Genomic DNA, 24902 nt, shown 5'->3' on the forward strand with positions numbered 1-24902 from the left:
TGGTGCCTGGATGGAAGGTGAAAATAGGGTTGAAGGGGAGATGAATAGGTGGAGCCAAAAGGATTTTTAGGGCAGTGAAACTACTCTGTATGATATTATGATGGTAGATGCAGGTCACATGTTTGTCAAAATCCACAAATGTGAAATACCAAGAGTGAGCCCTAATGTAAACTATGAACTTGGGGTGATAAGCATACAAAGATACTGCATTGGGGCAGGATGTTCATAGTGAGGTAAGCTACATGTGTGGGTATGGTGTGTATATGGATGGGAACTCTCTGTGCTTTCTGCTCCACTTTGCTATGAGCCTAAAACAGCCACAAAAAATAAAGCCTATTTTAAAAAGGTTAAATATAGAATTACCATATGACCCAGTATTCCACTCCCAGATATATATCTAAAATAAATGAAAATAGGTACTCAAACATATACCTATACACAAATATCCATGGTAGCATTATTCTCAAGAGTCAAAAGGTACAAATTACCTAACTGCTCATCAAAGCATGAATGAATAAACAAATTGTGGTGTGTACATGTAATGGAATATTATCAGTCAGAAAATGAAGCATGGATAACATATTATAACACGGATGACCTTCAAAAACATGTTGATCGAAAGAAACCAGACACAAAATGTTACATAATGTATGATTCCAGCTGGAATGGAATGGGAATAGAATACCCAGAATAGGTAAATTAATAGAGACAAAAAGCAAATTGGTGGTTACCAGGGCCTGGGGAGAGGGTGAAATGGGGAATAACCACTTTATGCTTATGAAATTTTTTTTTGAGTGAGAAAAATGTTTTTAAACTAGAAGCAGGTATTGATTGTACAACATTGTGAATGTACTTGATGCCACTGAATTGTACACTGTAAAATGGTTACTTTTATCGTATGCAGATTTTACATTTAAAGAAAATAACTCGGGGCGCCTGGGTGGCTTAGTCGTTAAGCATCTGCCTTCAGCTCAGGTCATGATCCCAGGGTCCTGGGATCGAGCCCCGCATCGGGATCCCTGCTCAGCGGGAAGCCTGCTTCTCCCTCTCCCACTCCCCCAGCTTGTGTTCCCTCTCTCACTGTGTGTCTCTCTCCCTGTCAAATAAATAAGTGAAATCTTAAAATAAATAAATAAATAAATAAAATAAATAAATAAAAAAAATAACTCATCATAGGTGTGCCTGGGTGGTGCAATTGGTTAAGCATCTGACTCTTGGTTTTGGCTCAGGTCATGATCTCAGGGTCATGAGATCGAGCCTTGTGTCAGGCTCCATGCTCAGCATGGTATCTGCTTGAGAGTCTCTCTCCCTCACCCTTTCCCCCTCCTGCTCATGCTCTCTCTCTCTCTCTCAAATAAATAAATAAATCTTAAAAGAAAATAACTCAGATTAGTTGGGAAAAAAAAAAGGAAAAGTGAGATATATCTGTTATTGATCAAATCATAACTTGTTAAATCAGGGAAATTTAGAGACAGACTTGTAGATGGTATGCTTTCAAATGACATCCTCATACTTTATATTAAATATAGGTTGTTTAAAGGAAATATTGAAATCATGCTTCTGTTTATTCATGTAAAAAAGGCATTGGAAATTATTAAAATGGAGTTTATTTAAAAGTAATTTATAAATACTCTAAAACTTCCTTTAATTTATTTGAAGATAGCCTGATTTTTGGATTAGGGTAAGAAATTCTATAATTTTTTGTGAAATCTATATTTTTAAGTAAATATTTTAAACATACCTAATATTAAGATAAATTGTAGCTCAGTTCCATAGAAACTCTATCATTCAAGTCATTTTAATATTACTAAACAAAGGAATGATAGGCATAGTGATAACAATAATCATGTGAATTTCAGAAAAATGTTTCTAATTCACTCCTTCCTTCTCAAAGCCCAACTATGTAACTGAGGGACTTATTGTATTGATACAAAACTTGATTTAGTACCAAGTTCTGTCATGTTTCCATCTATAATAAACCCCCATGCAATGATGCAATGTACATGGAAAGGCCATACATCAGTTTATCTATCTCTAAGAATATTTTGATAATTAAATCAGATAACTTTTTTCCTACACTACAGTTCTGATAGGAAATTAATTCAAAACATTTTCTTTCCTTGCTAGTTCATGTTGAAATTTCCAACAGAATAGCAAACACTATTTCAATTTCCATGGTAAAACATTTGAATTTATGTTTAATTAAATTGAAACTGGCTTGACATTCATTTGACATTACTCAACTATTTCTTCTTATTTATAACATAGCTCCTATTTGCTTCATATTTCCTATATGCTAACCATTCTTAATATTTTACATTACTTTTACATCAAGTCAAGGAAATTGGTGTTATTGTCCCTTTTTTACTGATAAGAAAACTGAAGTAAAAAGAAGTTAATTAAGTGTGCCCATGATCATAAAAGAGGTTTTTTAGGACTTAAAATCCATGCTTTTAGGCACTGCATAATATAGCTTAATCTATCATTAGCATATATATTTGAAGATTTTAAAAAAAAATTATTCTGCCATTGACAAGCTTTCAGTGTAGCTGGGGACATAATATTGATACCTGTGTATTACTAGGTCATGGATGACCTTATCATCCATGAGCCTTGATTTGCTTATTAGTAAAATAGATTTAAGTATCTTGCCTGCTTTTGGGGTGACTGGGTGGCTCAGTCGGTTAAGCATCTGCCTTCAGCTCAGGTCATGATCTCAAGGTCCTGGGATTAAGCCCCACGTTGGGGTCCCTACTCAGAGGGGCATCTGCTTCTCCCTCTCCTTCTGCCACTACCCCTGCTTGTGCTCTCTTGTTCTCTCTCGCTCACTCTCTTGCTCTCTCTCCCCAATAAATAAAATCTTAAAAAAAAAAATCTTGCCTGCTTCATCCACAAATTTGTGTTTGCCAGTTTATGATACATCGCAAAATTAAAGCTATTGATTATTAATTTAATAGGGACCAGAAGGCCATTCTATTTAATGGAGATAAGTAATAAAATTATTCATTAAACACCTCCAGGTACCAGATAATATGCTAATATTCATGTGAATCTTCAAAATGATCATGGAAAGTAAATATTATAATATTAACTTTATAGGAACAACAGTTATTAAGAGATGTTAAGTAACTTACTCCGAGTGGAAAAATAAATGGAAATGGTGGTATTAGAAGTCATGTCCATCTGGCCAAGATTCCCAACCTCCTTCCACAGGCTCCTCTCCAATCAGACCAAATGTGCTTGAATCCATGTTAGTCGTTACGGTGCTCTGTGTGCTCAGTGATTTACTGGGTTTCTCAAAGCCTCAGTTCCCGCATCTCTTGGCATTAAGCTGAATCTACTGCCATTTTGTGGCAAATTAACCTGTCAAATATAATGTTTAAATTGTTTTTTCTTCCACTGGTAACAAAGCATGCATTGGAACAGTGAGAGATTGAAGATGGAGAAGTCAATTACCAGATTGTTGAAGTTACATCAGTGTGAGCTCAGGGGTGTGAATGTGAGGAGATCAGGGGTGTGCATGTGAGATCAGGGTCATACTAGGAAATGACATGCAGAATATGAGAAAGGAGATGTACAACAAATACAGCAAGACTCAGTCATGTACGAATTTGTATGAGGAATAAAAAAAGAATATGTTTTTTAACCTAATCCTAAACCATTTTACTTAAGGAACTAGCTTAATGGTGGGAGGTCTGAAAGAAAGTGTTAGGATGAGAAGAAATCCTAGTTTGAAATATAAAAGATCATTTCTAACTTCACAGAACTCACCAGTTTGTGGGGAAGACATAGAATCAGGCAGTTAAGAGAATGTGATAATTCTATTGTTTCAGAAATGTTGTTTATGGCACCACTTCGTGCCCTGCATAGCATCCTCCCACGTCACTGAGGAAAGGTACATTACCAAGGTCCCTACTTGGTTACCCACAGGAACTGTGACCCACACATATGGTATGTGAGCCCACACACTTATATTATTGCAACAAAGCAGCCTGGGCCAATCAGCACCTATTCCTCATTTTCAAGATTGTTTACTAAATAATTCATAATGGTAATCAATGACGGACTGATAATTAATGAGAGGCAGCCTCACCAGAGAATGGATAGAGCACGAACAGTAAAATGAAAACTGCAGGGATTCCATGACTTGTCTAGCATGAGGTGTAGCATGGGTCTAGCTGATGACTTGTCTAGCATGAGGTAATTTGCACACGAACACTGAACTTCATCCCTCATGATTTGTGACTGCCAGGTGAAGAGCACTCACTCTACTATGCTGGTCACCGGTGGGGCTGGATGAAGTCTATTATGTTCTGTGAGTTTGTTGGCTATCTGAGCCCAGGGCCACTGCTTCAGAACAGGCATTGCAGACTCTTCTCATAGGTTTGCTGAAAAGCAATTATTGAGGATAAATTTATTCTCCATGATTAAAAACTCAAATAGTCTGATCACACTTAATCATACTCTTTGGATCGCCATCCATTCATCTCAATCATTTTTGAATTTTTTCATAAATTTAGTTTCAAGGGGGGTGATAAACTTAGTTCTCCAAGTTAAATGGGTGTGGTGTCAGAATTAGGCTAGGAGATCTTGTCATACAAACTGTCAGTCTCAAGCTCAAGGAAAATCATCTCTCAAATCCTCAATTCCTCCATCTATAAAATATAAATGATACAAATAACTACCCTTAAAAGTGTTATGTAGATTAAATGAGATAACATTAGTCAATGCCTAGCATAATGTCTAAAATGTAATAGGCTTTTTGATTAATCTATTTTTCTTCCCATCCCTTTTCCCACTGAAACCGAGTTAAGTCATAATCTCTTTTTCTTCTATCTATAAAGCATTCCTTCATTTTTTTTTCCTTCTGAAACTCTAGTATTTCTTCTTTGAGGTACGTAAGAAAAGAACACTTTTGTGTAGTCAAAAAAAATTAGGAGGGCAGCAGGTGAATAATCTGAATTGGAGACCCAGCTATGACCCTTACTAAGTTTATAGTCATGTTTAAGTCAACCTATAGCTCAATATGGGGAACAATAACACTTTCTTCACGTAGGTTATTTGTGACCTCCCAACTATGCAAGTTTTAGCAAATGAAAAAGGGGAGGCATATACTTATTCTCTGATTCTTAAAACACACCATCTCCATTTTCCTCATCAAAACATGTTCAGTTGTGTGATATTATAGTAGGAATGTGCTTAAAAATCCCCTACTTTGATTTCCTTCATTTTGCAAATAAGGGAAATCACAGGAGTTAAGCCATTTCCTTGAAGTAATATAACCTTTGCTTCAGAGGCTCTGACCACTCCAGAGCTCACCTCCCCTGATGTCCAGGGTAGTGTTCTTTCCCACTGCATCATGTGACCTCTTCTTTCAGAGTCAAGGACAATGTGCCCAATATTTACAACCCAGAAATCAAGTATATAGCATTGGAAGATTTAAGACAGAAGCATGTTTATTTTACATTTCTTTTTTGCAAATCATGGTTAAACATTTCGTATATACAAAAAAATTTATGTAATCTGAATATACAATTACAAATATAATAAAACAAATCCATGGAAGCACTATCAAAATTAAGGAAAACTATGTTACCAGTGTAAGTCTCCAGCCTCCAGGTGCCCTCATTCGAACATGCACTGCATATATAACCACTATCCTTAGTTTATACATTTTCCTGTTTAGTGATGGGTTCTTTGTTACATATCCCTAAATGGCATATTGTTTAATTTTATTTTTTTAATTTTGTAAGAATGAAATTATACTATCTTATTTCAGTTTACAATTTCTACTTACAATTATGTTTGAAATGTATTCATATTGATACTCATTGCTAAAGTCCTTCTCTGTTGCGATGTTGTAATCAATTGTATGAAAATACCATAATTTATTTAGCTATTATTCTGACTATGTATTTGAGTAGTTTCCAAATGGTGCTGTTATGAATGTTGTTGCTGTATACATTCCTTTTGTATGTTTCTTTGCTCACGGGTGCAAGAGTTTTTCTAGCATATATGCTTGGGAATAAATTTGCTGTGATGTAGGTAATGCACTTATTCAAAATGGTAACTTTAATATGCATTACTAAAAAGGATGAGTGTGTTTCTACTTATTTGCAAGCCATTTAAATTTCCTCTTTTGTTAAATGCCATTTGTTCTTTTGCTCATTTTTTTCTGTCATTGCATTTGTCTTTTTCTTAAGGATTTATATGATATATATTATATACGTCTTTATGTATATGAGAGAGAGAAAAAGAGAGAGAGTCTGTTCGTTCTTACTCCAGAGTGAAGGGCAGTGTTCTAAATAGTTACAATCCAGAGGTCAAGTTCATATTGTTGGAAGGTTCAGGGACAACATATAGCTTTGTAAATGGAGATCAATGATACCATTTTCACGTATGTGATTTCATATGTGAAATAATATTGTGACCTCATACTAGGCATTTGAAGAGCAAGTAAATGATTTGCCATCCTCCCTTATCCTTGCTGAAGGGATAACGTTTGAACGTGTCAAAGTAAAACTCCTTCCTTTTGGATCTCTGAGTAACTGCAGTGAGCAAATTCCCCAGCCAACCCAAACTAATTATGTAAGAAATAAACTTTTGTTGTGTTAAACTAGTAAGATTTTGGAATTGATTGACTTATGTTGAAATTTTTACCTTTTTTGTGAACTTGATAAATAGCATTTTATCAAAATTAGAAATTTTGCTTTTTGAAAGACACCATGAAAAAAACAATGTGAGCTACATAGTGGGAGAAAACATTGACAACATGTGTGTCAGAAAAACAACTTGTATCCAGGGGATATAAATAACCCTTAGAAATCCTAAGAGATGAGTGACCTAATATATTTTTTTGAATGTCAAAATATTTGAGTAGATGATTCATAACAAATACACGAATGACCAATAAACATGAAAAGATTCATAAGATTCATAAATAGAAAATGTAAATTAAAGACATAATGAGATATCACCACACACATTAGAATGGCTAAAATCAAAGAATAAAATGACCAGTGCTCATGTTGCAAGGATGTGAAGCCACTGGAATTCTCATAATTGCTGGTGGGAATGTAAAATTTTATAACCGCTTTAGAAAACAATTTGCATTTTCTTAAAAAGCTAATAATTGGTGGGGGAGATGAACCATGAGAGACTACGGACTCTGAGAAACAAACTGAGGGTTCTAGAGGGGAGGAGGGTGGGGAGATGGGTTAGCCTTGTGATGGGTATTAAAGAGGGCATGTACTACATGGAGCACTGGGTGTTATATGCAAACAATGAATCGTGGAACATTACATCAAAAACTAATGATGTAATATATGGTGATTAACATAACGTAATAATAATAAAAAAAGCTAATAATGTACCCATCATAAGGCCTTATGACCAGCAATTCCACTCCTAAGCAGATACCCCAAATAAATGAAAATGTACACACAAGTACTCGTACATGAATGTTCATAGTGGCTTTCTTTATATTAGCCTAACTGGAAACAACTCAAGTCTCCAGCAACATGTGAATGGATAAACAGACTGTGTTATATCCATACAATAGAAACATTACTAAGCAATATAAAAGATAAAAAACTAGTGATACATGCAACAACATAGATGGATTTAACAATCATTACACTATAATGAAGGAAACCAGGCCAATGAACAATATATGTTCAGTGATACTGTTTATAATGTCTAAGAGTAACATAGGAATTTATAGTGACACAAAGTACGTCCGTGGTTTCCTGAGTATGAAAGGGAATGCTGGTTATAAAGAAGCATGAAGAACTTTTAGCAGCAATGAAATGCATGCTATTTTGCTTGTGGTGATTCATCTATGATTATACACATTTGTCAGAGCCTACATATGTTCAATTTATTGTACTTTAGTTATATCTAAAGTTACAAAAAAAAGAAACATAATATTTAAATTGGCTTGTCAAGTTTACAGAAAACTATTTTAGGATATTGTGTGGAATTACTTTGAATATTTAAATAAATCTGAAATTTCTTAACATCATTAATAATATTAATTCTCCCCATCCTTACCCATTGTATGTCTCTTCTTCGTCAATGTCTTTTAGAATTTTTATAATTTTTTAATGAAATTATTGCATACATTTGTTAATTTTTTATGTCAAATTCTTCCTAATATAAGTTATATATTTTATTTAAATTTCTTCTTTGCATTTGTTATTGGCATACATGGAATGCAGCGAACTTGTATATAAGAATAATATAGTTGTTTACTTAGATAAAAATAGTTACTACTGCAGCTCTTTGTATTTTCTTTTGCCTTTTCTATATGAACCATCTTATCGTCAGAAAATAATGACATCTTTATGTTATTTACCTCCCTATTCTCGTAGAATTTTCTTTTTCCTTTTTTATTGTACAGGCTAGTGTCTTTAGTACAATATGGATGGACATGTTACTCACAGGCATCACTGTGTGTTATTCATTTTCATAAGAATAGTTTAAATGTTTTACTATTGAGAATAGTTATTGATATAGACTTTTTGAAAATAAACTTTATCAAATTAAGAAAGGTCTTAAAAAATTAAGAAAGGTCTTTAATGTTTATACAGGCATTTGTTGTGTTTTATTTTCATCATGAATATTTGTAAATTTTATCTAATATTACTGTCTTCACTAATTCATATAATTACATAGGTTTTCTACTTTTTTTCTGTTATATGATGTGACAGTGTATTTTAATATCCACAGAAACTTGCCTTTTTTGAATAAGCCATATTGATCGTAGCACCTTATATTTTTTAAAACACTGTACACTGAAATATGGCTAAGATGGTAAATGATAATTTATGCGTATTTTACTACAATCAAAAAAAATAGTTTGGTTACAATTAGTGTCTCCTGCTTGAATGTTTTATAGGATTTCCTTATAAAAATACCTGTTCCTGTTATACATATTTTTATAAAGATAATTTTATTTAGCAATAGAACAATTTAAAATTTCAATATACTCTTGATTAATTCTGGTTCTTGATATTATTCTATAAAATTGTTTATTTCTCCTAGGTTTTTAATTTTTTTGCACACTGTTGTAATATCTCTACTATCTCTCTCTTTAAACAGTGCCATCCTTAATACATGTGCTGTCAAAGCAAGCACTAAAGATTGCTATCTTTAAATTTCTAATTATGTTTATCTAAGTTTCTCCTTTTTCTTGAACAATTCTGCCAGTGTTTTGTAAGTTTATTTTAAGAACCAGCTTTGATTTTCCTGAATAGATTTAATACTTGTTTTCTATTTCTTTATTTTCTGTTTGTTTCTACTTTCCTGTTCCTGATGTGTAATTTTCCCATTTTTTCAAAAAATTCAATTTTCCCTGCAGTGATTTCCAGTCTTTCTTTTATCTCAATTTAAGTTCTGAAATGGCAAAATCCTGAAAGGTTAGAAGTATACTTTCAAGCTCAAAAATTTTTCAGACGTCCATAGTAAGTGATGGTCCAATGTGTTTTGAGCTTTCGAAACATATATAGAAAATTCAATTTACATTTTGTTATCTTTTTTATCAATTTCTTAATTGAATGCATCGGCATCTGAGAATATAATCTATTTACTAAAAAGTCTCTATTTTTTTTCCTTTTTTCTTTTAAAGAGAGAGAGAGCATGGGGTGGGTGGGGGCAGAGGGAAAGGGAGAGAGAATCTCAAGCAGGCATCTCTGCTGAGTATGGAGCCCAACACTGGGCTCCATCTCACGTCCCTGAGATCATGACCTGAGCTGAAACCAAGAATCAGACGCTTAACCAACTGAGCCACCCAGGAGCCCCACTACAAAGGCTTTACATTTGTACAGAATAGTCATGTATCTTGGAGAGATGTCAATTGTCATCTATTTTACATTTTTTTGAAACTGAGGTCTATTTTTCATTTGTGGTGGCAGTGCAATATACAATATTTGTTAGATTACATGTTAATTGTCTTATTTAAATATTTTATTGTTTATTAACAGAGGTTTGTTAAAGTCTTCAGCTCTGATTATAAATATATTTACTTCTTCCTAGTTTTGTTTCATATTTAAGGCTATATTACTAAATGTACAGAAGTTTAGAATTGCAATAACTTCCTTTTATCATTATAAATTGATGATCCTCTTTATCTCTTAGTGATGTTTGATTGTCTTAATTTTTTTATTTTTATTGATAAACTTCTACAGCTATACTATGTTCAGGTGGTTAATACTTGTACATAACTTCCCACATCATTCCTCTTAATTTTGGGGTTTCTTTTGAATATGTCACTGTAATCAGCATTTAGCTTTGTTTGCCTTTTTGAGTCACACAAATTTCTATTTTCCTTTTAACATTTAATATACATACTAATATGTTGCAATATGAATTCATATATATTCTTCCTTTCTTTTCATAGCAGATTTTCATGATTCCATTTTTTTGTATTCTGTTAATTTGTAAATTATGAGCTGTTAGCATGTATATGGGGTTCATCAAGTTCTGAAGTTAATTGCAACCTTTATTTTTTTCCCCAAACAATAGAAGTTTCTTAAAATAAAACCGGTTTTCCCTTCTTATATCATATGATATTATTATGTATATGGATTCTATCACTTCTTTTCTAATATAAGTAATTTAATAATTTTATATGTTCTTTAGTTTATTATGTTTAGGCACATATTTGGAAGACTCTCTTCAGCTTTTATTCCTTCTTGTACTGAAAAACTGAAGATATTCCAAAATGAACATATTTCTTCAACGTGATATCAATTCTTCAGAATGCTTATTGCAGCGAAGTTAATGTCAAACTCAGATTTTTATTTCTCTAAAAACGTGTTTTTTTTTTTTACATTCAATCTTGAAATATATTTTCACTGCCTACGAAACTCTAAACTAACATATCGCTCTATGTTGAATTAGATTATTCTACTCTCCTTTGAGTTCCACAGCTACTGCTGATATCTTTTATCAAACCCCAATACCAAAGCCCCAATTTTTTTTGTTTTGTTTTTGTGGTCCCACTCAAAATATTTCTTGTCCTTAATGTGTAAATTGTGATTACTAGAGTTTAATACTTCAGGATCAATGTATTTTTATCATTTTTAAACATTTCTTAAGTATTTTTCTTTTTTTTAATTTATAGAAGTTCTGTTTTTTCAAATCAGTATAAATCGTGCTATTTCTTATGTCTTTGTCATAAATTAAACTACCATCTATTTTGTAATTCTTTTATTTAATGTTATATACTATATAATTTTAACCTGTAATCTTCGTGGATCTGAGTTTATAGTAGATTATTCTTGTTAATCCATACCTGTAATTTTTTTTTTTTTATCTTCCAGAGTTAAATGATTTTTTAATTATTTGTTCTTGTTCCCTGGGATCAGGTCTATGTTTAAAGAGAATTCTTTCATACAAGATTTAACTTTTTTTTTCCTCAGGTGCCAGGGCTCAACCAAACCAGGTCCAAAAGGTATTTTAGGTAACATATATAGTGTAGTTATGACCCTATACATCTACACATCTGTAAATGCCAGCTCATAATAAAAATAATCCGAGGGAAGCGTTTCACTTCTTATCTCTCCATAAAGAGCCAAGGCCCAGACAGGCAAAATGGTGCTTTGTCTTACAGTTTCTGATCCTCTACTGTATTCATTGCCTTATCCCATATAAATTACACCTTAAAAATTTTGGTTATATATTATCCAATATATTTAAGTATTTTCTTTCTTTCTTTTTTTAAGATTTTATTTATTTATTTGACCAAGAGAGACAGCGACAGAGGGAACACAAGCAGGGGGAGTGGGAGACTGTATTCATTGCCTTATCCCATATAAATTACACCTTAAAAATTTTGGTTATATATTATCCAATATATTTAAGTATTTTCTTTCCTTCTTTTTTTAAGAAGGAAATTTATTTATTATTTGACCAAGAGAGACAGCGAGAGAGGGAACACAAGCAGGGGGAGTGGGAGAGGGAGAGGCAGGCTTCCCGCGGAGCAGGGAGCCCAATGCGGGGCTCGATCTCAGGACCCCGGGATGCGGGACCTGAGCCAAAGGCAGATGCTTAACGACTGAGCCACCCAGGTGCCCCAATTTAAGTATTTTCTGACGGAAGTTGTATCTGTACTTATTTGTAACCACCAGAAACAGCGGCCATTTGTAACTGTATGAGTCGGCAAAGGCCACCATAACAAAATACCATAGATGGGGTGGCTTGAATAACATGCATTTAGTTTTTCACAGTTCTGCAGGCTGGAAGTCCAAGTTCAAGGTACTGGCAAGTCTGGTTTCTTCTGAGGTCTGAATCCTTGGGTTAAAGATGGCCACCTTCTCGGTGTGTCCTCACATGTATTTTGCTCTGTGAGTATGCATCCTTGTTATCTGTTCCTCTTCTCCCAAGGACACCGTTCATATTGGATTAGAGGCCCATCCATGCAAACTCATTTAACCTGAGTTCCTCTTTAAAGGCCCTATCTCCAAATACAGTCAAATTGGCAGTTAGGGTTTCAACATATAGATTTTGTGGAGGAGACACAATTCTGTCTATAACAGTAATTAGTTTTTTTTAAATTGCAATTCCCTCAGGCTTGGATTACTTCTATTATTATTACCCATGTCCACTTCCAAATTAAGCATGTAAATGCCTTGGCAGCTGTCCCAATTTCATTAAAGATATTTTACTTTTCTATTAAAAACTATTAATGGACAAGGGAATATGAATATGTCATCAAATATTTACTGTCTGTTATGGACCAAAGATAACTTTTTAAAAAATATAAGATCTGATTTCTTTGTTAATATTACCTTAAGGAGTTTGTTGATTTTTGCCTCATTGACCATCTTGCCAACAGGTGATGGTAGCCATGTGTCCTCTAATCCCAGATACAATTTGTTGCTTGAATTTCAACAAGAGATTCAGAATTAGAATTTTCCAGATGGGCCCACCCTCAGACTTATAACCAGTGTTTCATGTTATATTTAAGTAGAAAAGATATCAATTAATAAACTTTACCCCATACACTTTACAGTTTGAGCAACAAGATATTCCTTGCATTCATGAACTTATTAAACACTTGAAGGAAAAGTTTAGAGTTTTGGAGATGAGAAATCCCTGAAGATAAAGAAAGCCTCTGTAGTTTATTTTGAATCTTACCTTTTGGTCAGACACCCTTGGCCTGCCTCCTCCCTAAGCAGCTGATTTTACTTATGCTTTGGCTTATGAGTTGTTTAAATATCAGATACATATTAAAACAGGCTTTATTCCCTCATCACCATTCTTGTTCCCTCACTAATCCATTTGAAGGCTTAATGGGACGGAATCTGCTGATGAAAAAAGAAACAAAAAGTGTGACCTTCTAAGGCTGAGGGCACCAATTATGTATCACCAAATAATTCTACTTTCCCTCATATCAGCCAAAACATTTATTTTCACCTTACAGTTCCTTTGGAAACTTTGTCCTACAGATCTCTCCCACCAGCTCTGATTTTCAAGGATCTTAGGAATCAGCCAACATACACTTAGTTGTGTCCCATAGTTAATTTCAATTAGCACTAGGTTTCAGGTCTGCATTTGGTTAGCAAAACATTATGACAAAGATCTCCAGGTACTACTTATAGTCATGCCTTTACTACCACATGGATAAATAATTCACTGCCTGTAACTTTCTTTCTATTCATTTAATGCAGTATTTAATCTACATTAGTATTGTAAGAATTAATGCTTATGTACAGAGTATCTTATAATAACTTTGTATACATGAGTTATTCAACACAAAGTCTTATTTTATTTAATCCATGAGTTTTGTTTTGTTCATACTTCCATTTCCAGTACGTCAAGGAGTGACTGGCACATAGTGTGGATGCAGTATATATTTTTTTGAATAAAAAACAGTCATTATTTTTAGGCCAATAATCCTCTCTGTGTCTTTTTAAGGCCAAAAATCAAAGCTCTCCTCCTTAGTAAAGATTTTCTCATCAGTCTCATTCTGCATACAATTTAACATGTTATTGTAGATTGTTTGATTTCCCTCTAGTTGTGTTTTGTTTATAATTATTAACTTCTGTGAGTGCAAGTGATATCTATTATATTGTAGATGTACTATACCATATACAGCACTTAACCAAGGACTGGGTGTGTGATAGATCCTAGAGAAAACAAAGCCTTGGAGTTGGAAGCATATTTAGAGGTCATTATGCTAATATCCACCTAATGGAAGCACACCACTTGAATTTGAGTATCTCTTTGCTCCCAGTCCCATGGTCTAGCTGGCCAAATAAAGCAAGAACTGACATTTGTCCCCTTAATCAGGACCAAAATCTGCATTCACTTGTTCAGAGATGGTCAGACAAGGTTAGGCTCCATTGACATTGATAGATAACTTGGAGGATGTTTAGACAGACCATGCATTAATCTGATTTCTGACATACTATATCCCCTCCCATATTTAGCCTCAGTGAATGGAATTTTAAAAAATTAAGATAGCCACAAATTCACTTGAAAGCCGAAAGGCAATATTTAACATATTTATTTCAAAATTATCTGAAACCCTTATGTGCACCAATATTATTTTTTTCTTCTTCATCATATATGAAATCAGAAGATTCATAGAGAAATAACACATCCATCCACTTTTTGTGGAGTACCTTTCTACAGTTGTAGCATTAGTAATTAAATATTTAGTGCTTGGCTCTACTGAGGACTTGCAAATTGGTATTTTTGTACCTTTCATATCTCCCTCTTCATCCCTCACATAATCAGCACCAAATAAATACACTTGATCCTCATTAATCAAATATTCCATATTTGTGAATTCACCTAATCATTAAAGTTTTTTATAATTTCCAAGTCAAAACTCATGCTGCTTTTGTGGTCATTCCCAGACATGTACAGAGCTTCAAAAATTTGAGCTGTCTTATGAACCTGGTCCCAAGGAAGGTCAAACAGGGTAATACTCTGCTTCTTATTTCAGCTCCTGTACTATAAACAAGCATCATTTTCTCAGCATATTTAGTGCTGTTTTTTCCCCCAACATTTTTGTGCTTTTTGTTAATGATTTTGCTGTTCAAAATGGCCTGCAAACCTACCTAGTGCTCATGTTCTTAAGCACAAGAAAGCTGTGATGTGCCTTATGGAAAAAACACATGTGTTAGGTAAGTTTTGTTCAGTCATGCATTGTAGTATTCTTGGTAGTGAGTTCAATGTTAATTAATCACAATATATATTAAATAAGATGCTTTAAAAATAAATAGATATAAAACAAGATTGTGTTGATCAGTTGGTGAAAATGTCATGGCTGGTGGCTCACAGGAATCCTGTCTTTTCCCTAAGAGCAATGCTCTAGTTTTCATTAATTCAGTGTGGCAACTTTATAGAACATAACTACCACAGACAATAAGAATTGGCCATATGTACTTTTGTTCTCCTTGACAAGTATGGAGGACATAGCTGGCTGTCTCATGTGATACTTACTTCTATTTCTTCTTTAATAGCAAAACTCTAATATGCACACATTCATATTGATCTCAAGAAACCCATTTCCTCAATGGCTATTGCATCCATGGTAAAATGTAATACAGTTCTGGTCATTGCGATAGAGCTGTATATTTGGTATATGTGGTAATTCCTGGAGTGGTCTTCTTTGTCTTCCTCGACACTTCCCACTTCCCATTTCTTGTTAGCATGAAACAGAACAGCTGGGGAGGGGGTGGGGATGGTGGAAGCCATCCTGTAAATGAGAAGCAGTGAGTGGAATGGCCAATTCTCACAATGGATCTTAGAGCAGAACATTCAGATATCTGAAGCTCAGTCACTGTCTCTACCTTGATTGTTCACTTTAGGGTGTGTTTTTGTGTAAGGCAAAGGATTTTATATTTTGCAGTGGATACATTAGTGACATATTCACCTTTCACTCTACTTCCTGAACACTCTTTTTTCCCTGAAATCTTGTTCTATCCTTTTCCCTCTGTGTCTTCAAACCTACAAAGATATGATATAAAGGTTGCCGCTGCTTTCCTCCTACATTGCAACTAGCCCTTGATATTTAGACAAATGGTTTTTCATTGCCTTGGGGAATGATCTGACATTTCAGGCCATTTTAGAATCCCATTCTGCTATAGCACCTCAAACCCTTACATTACACATGCATTTACCTACTCCCTGGGAATAGGAACCAAACAAGTAATATCTCTTCTTACAAGTGCAAGGTATTTTAGGAACAGCAGGGCATTTCCCATAAATAGGGAGTAAGAACAATTTGCATTTATTGAGTACTTAAAGCTATTGATATACCAGGATGTTTAATCTTGATACAAAACAAAATAAAGCAAAACTTGTGAGCTAGGTATTACCTTACTCATTTTGTGAGTAAGGACACTGAGTTTAAAAAAAAGAAAACCACTTGCCAAAGGTCCCAGAGGTTGTATTAATTTTCTGATGTGTAACAAATCACTCAGAAAAGTAGTGGCTTTAGGGGCACCTCGGTGGCACAGCCAGTTAAGCGTCCAACTCTTGCTTTCGGTTCAGGTGGTGATCTCAGGGTCATGAGATGGAACCCCCTGTCGGGCTCTGCACTCAGTGTAGAGTCTGCTTGAGATTCCCCTTCTCGCTCTGCTCCCTGCCCCTGTTGCTCTCTCTGAAATAAATAAATCTTAAGATAAGAAAAGTAGTGGCTTTAAGCAACAGTAATTAATATAAAAACAAAACAAAACAATTCACTTGTTGGGTCTGGCAAGTTAATGTCCTTACTCCTTTAGGCATTTTCACATACCAAATCTATAGGAAAATGTAGCATTCCAGTAGCAATGCCCTTCTATGAAGCTTGGGATAGCTTGTGTCCAGCTTAAACATCAAATGTTCTATTTTCCTCAATTTCCTTGTTGTGATAGGACAGTACGATAGGATTGAAACAGGGAAATTTGGGGCAAATAAATTAGATTTCTTTCAATTTTTACTACTTTTAATAGTTACTCTAAAGGTATGTTTACTGGGAATTACATTATGATGATAATGATTGGAATAAGATTAAAAATGGTAATTAATAGTCATTGACTCTACCACCACAACCACTATTTACTTAATGAGAGTTTAAAATGTGCAACTCTCTGTGATAAGTGTGTTATATGTTTCAAACATTATATGTTTCATTTATCGTCATAGAAAATATAGCTTATGCAATAAGTATTCTTGCTCCTATTACATAGACAAAGCTTTGAAATATTTAGGAATTCAGCTTATACTAGATAGTTGAAGCACAAAACTGAGGATTTCAAAAGCTAGAACCATTCTATTATATCCAAATGCTTCTCTCATCCATTGTTCATGCCCATATGGTCAGAGTAATTTTCTAAAGCAATTAATTCATTTTTCTTCATCAAGTAAGCAAACTAGTACCTTGTTCATATGCCCTTACCAAAGACTAATATAGTCCACATAAAAGAATTTTCCAGATGGCTGAAAGCTGAAGTGCACAAAATTTACTTTAACCACTTTGGATAGAAGTCTTTCTCAGACATACTTCACACCTTCCTGACTCTTGAATGAGTATATGAAACCTGCATAGCCTTTTCTTGATAAGGCAGAGATGACTATCATTTCTACTCTTGCTCTGGCTTATCATGCTGGGATACTATTGGGGTAAGCTAAGGTATTTAAGATTACCTATCCCCATATTTAGGGACTCCAGGTAAGTTTCTTATATATTCTATAGCAGGATAAAAATATAGAACAGAATTTTTGTATTCCTTTCATTTTGAATGGCAGTTATCTGTTTTAACTATCTGCAGCTCTGTCCTCTCCTACACAGTTCCCACACACTCACCACAGAATGGACCAGAAATATATAACACAAAGGCTACAGGGTTGGTAGTATTGCACCTTAAATAAGAGTAAGTATTTGGTGGGCACCTGGGCGGCTCAGTCAGTTAAGCATCTGCCTTCCACTCAGGTCATGATCTCACGGTCCTGGGATTGAACCCCACATTGGGCTCCCCGCTCAGCAGGGAGCCTGCTTCTCCCTCTCCCTCTGGCGAACCTCTGTTCATGCTCTCTCTCTCTCAAATGAATGACTACAATCTTAAAAAAAAAAAAGAGTATTGAAACCTCTCCTACTGGAAAATTGGGTTGGTACTAGCATATAAATTGATTACATCTTACGTAATTTCTCAGAGGCCATTCACATATCTTCCATTGTTCTCTGCAGTATTTTCAGATGTGTTTGAGGCTTAAACAACCATTAAATTATTAGGCTTATACTGTAGTTAGTAATTATCACTGTTGGATACCTACAATACTGAACATAAGACAAGTACCAAACATCCACTGGGCCTTTAAGGGACTGATTAATTTGTCCTCTGAGGAGAAGGAAGGGGAATCATCATTTTTGCCCACAACGTTGTTCAATGCCCAAAACAATGTCCTGAATTAGTTAACTCGTGTTCACAGCCTACATATGGATTTAAGGGAAGTGTTCAAGGACACAGAACCTGGATTCAACCAATGCTTTCTTTGATTTCCATTATTTCTGCTATCAATATATGTTGGAGTAGAGCATATCAAGCAGAAACAAAATAAGTATGAACAGTCTTGATTCTGAAGTATCATCGGTTTTAAAGCTCATCAATGATTTGGCAACATTACAGTGGGAGATAAATGAGTTGGTAAATGTGCCTGTTGTCAGAATGAGGCACCATAAATTTTAAAATATATAAACATGAAAATACACCTTCGAATGGGAAATTTCACATTGTAGAATATCTTTGACCTAAGACCGTTAGTATAAAAAATATGTGGTAATTAGAGTAAACCGTGTGTTCTATGACTCTAGAGCAGGGGAATAATGGAGCGATGAGTGCTTGGAAGGGAGTTTAATTCGCGAGGCAATCCTGGAGTTAAGTTACTTTAGGACCAGAACTTGACAAAAGTGTGATAACAAATGGTTGTAAAGATGAAATACCATTATCATTAACCAGAGAAAAAACCCACGCATTTTCACATACGGGGTTATCTCCTACTCCTCATGCCAAGAGAAAGGGCAAGGTCAAAGAGGCTCTGGGAAACACTTTTAGATCGCCGTGCCCCTCTTTTCGAACTGCAGTGACTTCAAAAGTAATCTATGGAATGTCTCTCTGATCCTCATAAATTGATAAATTCGAGGGGAGGACTGAGCTACTGGGGATTGTTGCCAGAAGACAATAGAGGATACATACCCCTATGCATGCTTTCATCTCCCCCGCCCAACACATATACGCTCCTCAGCGTATATCAGTACTGAAATTCTATCAGTAGAATTTCCAATTTGTGGCACAGACGACAGAAGATCTAGAGTCAGCAAAGTTCAAAAGGCTAGATGTTACACAGGTGGGATTATTTTAACAAGGCACAGTAAAGCCTGCAAAGATCTTCAAATACTTTCCAAATATACCCTGATGCGTGGGTATAGGAAGAAACTTTACCAAAATAACAAAATGTGTCAAGCAAACTGAAACTTAGAATCAGCTGAGCAAATGGTAACTTTTAATTATCTCCTAGTTTCCCATGGTTCAAAACTAGTAATTTACCATTCTCACTGATGACTTTCTGGAAACCAATCCTTGTGGGGGACGTTCTCCTCCCTTTTTAGTAGAGATTTAGCAGCCAAGGTTTTGGACATGCATATTTGAACATGTGTGAAGTCCATACTTCAGGTTCTAAAAACAGATTTTCCAATCCTGGAGAGAGGAGATTTAACTATTCACCCGGCAACAGACCAGATGTTATTGTTTGTTTCAACTGATAGATCAGGAATAACAACTGATTAAATGAAAGAAAGACAGGAAGAAGGAAAAGAAAACAAACAAAAAAACAAAGTGGTGAGTTCCTTTGTAGTTGAGCCATGCTAAGAAACAGTTGCAAAAAATAAGGGCATGAGGCATTTTGGCAAATAGTTAATGCTTTATTCTGAGGTTGGAAAAGTCTGCCAAAGTCAGGGCATCTATTTAGAAAGGCCAAAACAATCTGACTCATTTTATGAAAGTTTTAAGTCTTTTATTGTGTGTGTAGGGGGGAAAAGTTAATATTTTAATTTAGAATCACTTTTACAGCTACTGCTAGCATAGATAAAAATTTATAGTTTCACAGCTGTAGAGTTTTTAGATTTAATTAGAGGAACTGTTCCCTTTATGCAACAACTTTCTCACAGAGGTAGGCTGTGCTGATTTGAATTAATGTGCTTTAAATAATTTTTACTGAGTTTCCTGCTGTGAATAGCTAAATAGAAGTTTTGTGGTGCGTGATTTTAAAAGGAGAATTCTCCCTGCCCCCGCTCCTTAACTGAGTTTGGGATATTTTCCTGCCCTTAGCAACAACAGTTTATAAACAAATACTTTTATAAGGAGAGAGGAGAGGTCAATTTGACCCTGTTTATTAGTCAGTGTTGGTTTTTTGAGATATCTGTGCTTTGTAATTGAAGACTAAAAGAGAAATGTCTTATGAGGCTTTACCTTTGCATTTATAAATTTCAGAGATTAACTCTAAAAACAAAGGAAGGGAACAAAAATAGATGATACATGTTTACATGCTAAACTTTGCAAAATAATCTGGAATTCCATAAATTAGAAGCAGAAGAGATGCACATGAGGTGGAAGAGTCAAGAAATCCGAAACCCGGGGGCGCCTGGGTGGCTCAGTTGGTTAAGCGACTGCCTTCGGCTCAGGTCATGATCCTGGAGTCCCGGGATCGAGTCCCACATCGGGCTTCCTGCTCAGCGGGGAGTCTGCTTCTCCCTCTGACCCTCTTCCCTCTAGTGCTTTCTATCTCTCATTCTCTCTCTCTCTCAAATAAATAAATAAAATCTTAAAAAAAAAAAAGAAATCTGAAACCCGTTTGGAAATACCACCCATTCTGCAAGAAAGCTGTACGCATGGAGCACTGGGTGTTATACACTAACAGTGAGTCATGGAACACTACATCAAAAACTAATGATGTAGGGGTGCCTGGGTGGCTCAGTCGTTAAGCGCCTGCCTTCGGCTCAGGTCATGATCCCAGCGTCCTGGGATGGAGCCCTGCTTCGGGCTCCCTGCTCAGCAGGAAACCTGCTTCTCCCTCTCTCACTTCCCCTGCTTGTGTTCCCTCTCTCGCTGTGTCTCTCTCTGTCAAATAAATAAATAAAATCTTTAAAAAAACCCCAAAACTAATGATGTAATGCATGGTGATTAACATAACATAATAAAAATAAATAAATAAATAATTTAATTAAATAAAAAGAAAGCTCTCCCAATCATGGCGGATGGGGAGGATGGCCTAGTTTGTCTGTACATGAGAACCGGTTAGGTTCTTTGGACTTCACAGAAACATCACTTTCAAATTCGCATCCTTAAATGTGAAATACAATTAGACAACTGTTGTGTACAACTTCTTTTGGTCAAACGTTATAAATGTAAAATTGAATTTCAACCAAACAGTATGAGCAAGAGGGAATAGAGACATTTTTGGTAATTTGACATCATGGAAAATTTCTATTTTATATTATTTATTTATTTATTTATTTATTTTAAGATTTTATTTATTCATTTGAGAGAGAGAGAGTGAGCACGAGCAGAGGGGAGGGGCAGAGGGAGAAGCAGATTCCCCACTGAGCAGGGAGTCTATGTGAGGCTCCATCCCAGGACCCTGAGATCATGACTTGAGCCAAAGGCAGATGCTTAACTGACTGAGCCACCCAGGCACTCCGGAAAATTTCTATTTTAAATAGAAATTAAAATGATTAATTTAAATGGTTAAAAGTAAACCATTTTACTTTATTCCAGTTAACTGACACACCTAGATATATTATAAAAAGAGAAATTAAAAAAAAAAACCTAATGAAGGCATATGAATGTTTTATTATTGTTACACCAAGTCCATCCCTCTCTCATTTCTTTTGATGATTATTTCAAACTCTCATCTCTGTCCTAATTCACCAACACCTTTCTCCTCCATCCTTCCTCTCTGAGGGAGGGTCAGTTGCTACTTCTCCAAGAAAACAGAAACCTGACAGGAGAAATCCCACAAGTTTCCACCACCACATTCATCCACCTGCATGCACTAGGCCAAGGTTCTCTGTCTTCCCACCAACTATTATGCTTATCTTCATGGGTCTAAATAACACACTGATGTTGCTGTTGTTGATTTGTAAGTTTTATTCAACAGTTTTCTTCCCAATATGAAACGCTATATATATTTTTCTGCCTCTTTATACATATAGTTTATATTCATATTCATACCCCCTAAGTGTCATATTGCTAATTGGGTAAAAAAGTAAATACTCCAATTTTAATATTTTATGTCTGTTATATTCTATTTACTACTGAGCTCAGAATTAAACTTTGATTACATTCACTTTATTTCATTTGTATGGTGGTGGATTTCTTTTATGTTGTTTCATCACTTAGATTTCTACATTCACAAATTCAGCGTGATTACTCTGCCACATATCAGAATCTCAAAAGACTTTCAGATGCTTCAACTATTACATTCACATTATCTTTCTGAAGAGATATTCCCCATAACTTCTGGCCTTCTTCAACTATGCAGCTTTTCCTTTGCTCCTTGCCCATAGCAAGCTTGCAGAAAAGTGTCTTCACTGCCTTCCTGCAAATTTCCTCTCTCTGATGCTTATGTTAGATCTCCAGATTCCAGCATCTCAGGACTCCTCCCATTTTATTAGTTTACTCCCTTTTAAAATTTTTCAAATAGTCACTCTCCAATGACTTGCTAGAAAAGAATGCGTTAGAGGGAGTTGTGTTTATTTTTTTTTTGCCTTGCATGTTAATTTTATGTTTATTGGAACTTCACACTTGATTACTTCTACACTCATTAAATACTAACTCCTCCTTGCCCGTTTCCTCAGGTCCTGGCAACTACCATTCTACTCTCTGTCTCTATGAATTTCATTACAACCTTTTATAAGTGGAATCATGCAATATTGGTTCTTTTCTGAGTGTCTTATTTCATTTAGGAGAATGTGTTCAAGGTTCATGCATGTAGCATATGTCATAATTATGTTTATTTATCTATGGATGGGCACTTAGGTTGTTTCTACCCTTTGACTATTGTGAATAATGCTGTTATGAACATGGACAGACAAATATCTGTCAAGTCCTTTCTTTCATTTCTTTTGGGTATATTTCCAGAAATGGAGCTGCAGGATCATATAGTAATTCCAAGGTTAAGTTCTTTCAGAAAGTGCCCTATCAGTTTCCATACTGGTCAAACCATTTGACATTCCACCAGCAATGCCCAAGGCCTCCAATTTCTCTTCAACCTCATGAACATGTATTTCTGTTTTTTGCTTGCTTATGTGTTCTTTGTTTCATTATAGCCATCCTAATGGGTGGGAAGTGGCCTCATATTGTGGGTTTGGTATGCATTTTCCTAATAATTAGTGACTTTTAATATCTTTTCATGAGCTTATTGTCATTTTATACATCTTTAAAGATATGTCTGCTGAAGTTCTCTGGTAAAGGCAAATGTATAGGCAAATATTAAAAAAAAGTAACATTATAGTTTTTTTTTAAAGATTTTATTTATTTATTTGCTAGAGAGAGAGAGAGTGAGAGAGCACAAGCAGGGGCAGCTGCAGGCAGAGGGAGAAGCAGGCTTCCCACTGATCAAGGAGCCTGATGAGGGGCTCAATCCCAGGACCCTAGGATCATGACCTGAGCCGAAGGCAGATGCTTAACCAACTGAGCCACCCAGGCATCCCAGTAACATTGTAGTTTTGATTGGTAATTCCACTTTTTATTACACAAGATTTAAAAGATAATTGAATAAAAAGAATCATAAATTTATGTTCATGTGTACACAGTATATAAAGATGCAGTCTGTGACATTAATAACATAAGGACAAAGTATAAAGGTATTAAGATTTTGTATGTGACTGAAGTTAAGTTGGTATTAATTTAAGATAGATTATTACAATTTTTGGATGTTATTTGTAACCTCCACCGTAACCACCAAGAAAGTATCTATAAATATATACAAAATGAAATGAGAGGTGGATCAAAAAGTGTCACTACAAAAAAAATAAAACTAAACACAACTAATGTAATGTAACACAGTGGTAATGAGGGACAAAAAAGTGTAAGAGGTGTAGCAAACAATAAAATGGCAAAAGTTTGTACTTCCCTATCAGTAATTACTTAACGTAAATGGATTAAACTGCCCAAACAAACAAACAGAAAACAACAACAACAATAACATTGATTGGTAGAATGGATTCAAAAACAAAAATGAAAAAAGGATCCAAATATATGTTGTTTAAAAGGACTCACTTTAGATCTAAAGACATGCATAGGTTGAAAGTGAAAGAATGGAAAAAGACATTTCATGCAAATAATAGAAAACAGTAACCAAAAGAGAATTAGTATGCATATACGAGGCTTTACGAATATCAGATAAAATAGACTTTAGATCAAACACCCTTATAACAGACAAATAGGACCTTCTACAATGATTAAAGAGTCAATTCATCAAGAAGATATAACAATTGTAAATATATATGCACCAAACATCAGAATTCCAAAATACATGAAACATTGACAGAATCAAAGGGAGAAGTACATATAGCTCCATAATAATAGTAGGAGACTCTAATGACCCACTTTGAATATGGATAGAACAGCCAGACAGAAGATCAGTAAGGAAATAGAGGACTTGAACAACTCTATAGACAAATTGGACCTAAAAACTGTATATAGAACACTCTGCCAAATAACAGCATAATGCACATTTTTCTAAGAGCATATAGAAATTCTGCAGGATAGTTCATAAGTTAGGCCACTAAATAAGTCATAATGCATTTAAAAAGATTGAACTCATAAAATATATTTCCAACCATAGTGGAATGATAGCAGAAATCAGAAGAAAGGAAACTAGAAAATTCCAAATATGTAGAAATTGAA

Source organism: Callorhinus ursinus, unplaced genomic scaffold, assembly GCF_003265705.2.
Source record: "Callorhinus ursinus isolate GAN/ISIS: 27379988/994484 unplaced genomic scaffold, GSC_fseal_2.0 scaffold2, whole genome shotgun sequence".
Classification (NCBI taxonomy): Eukaryota; Metazoa; Chordata; class Mammalia; order Carnivora; family Otariidae; genus Callorhinus; species Callorhinus ursinus.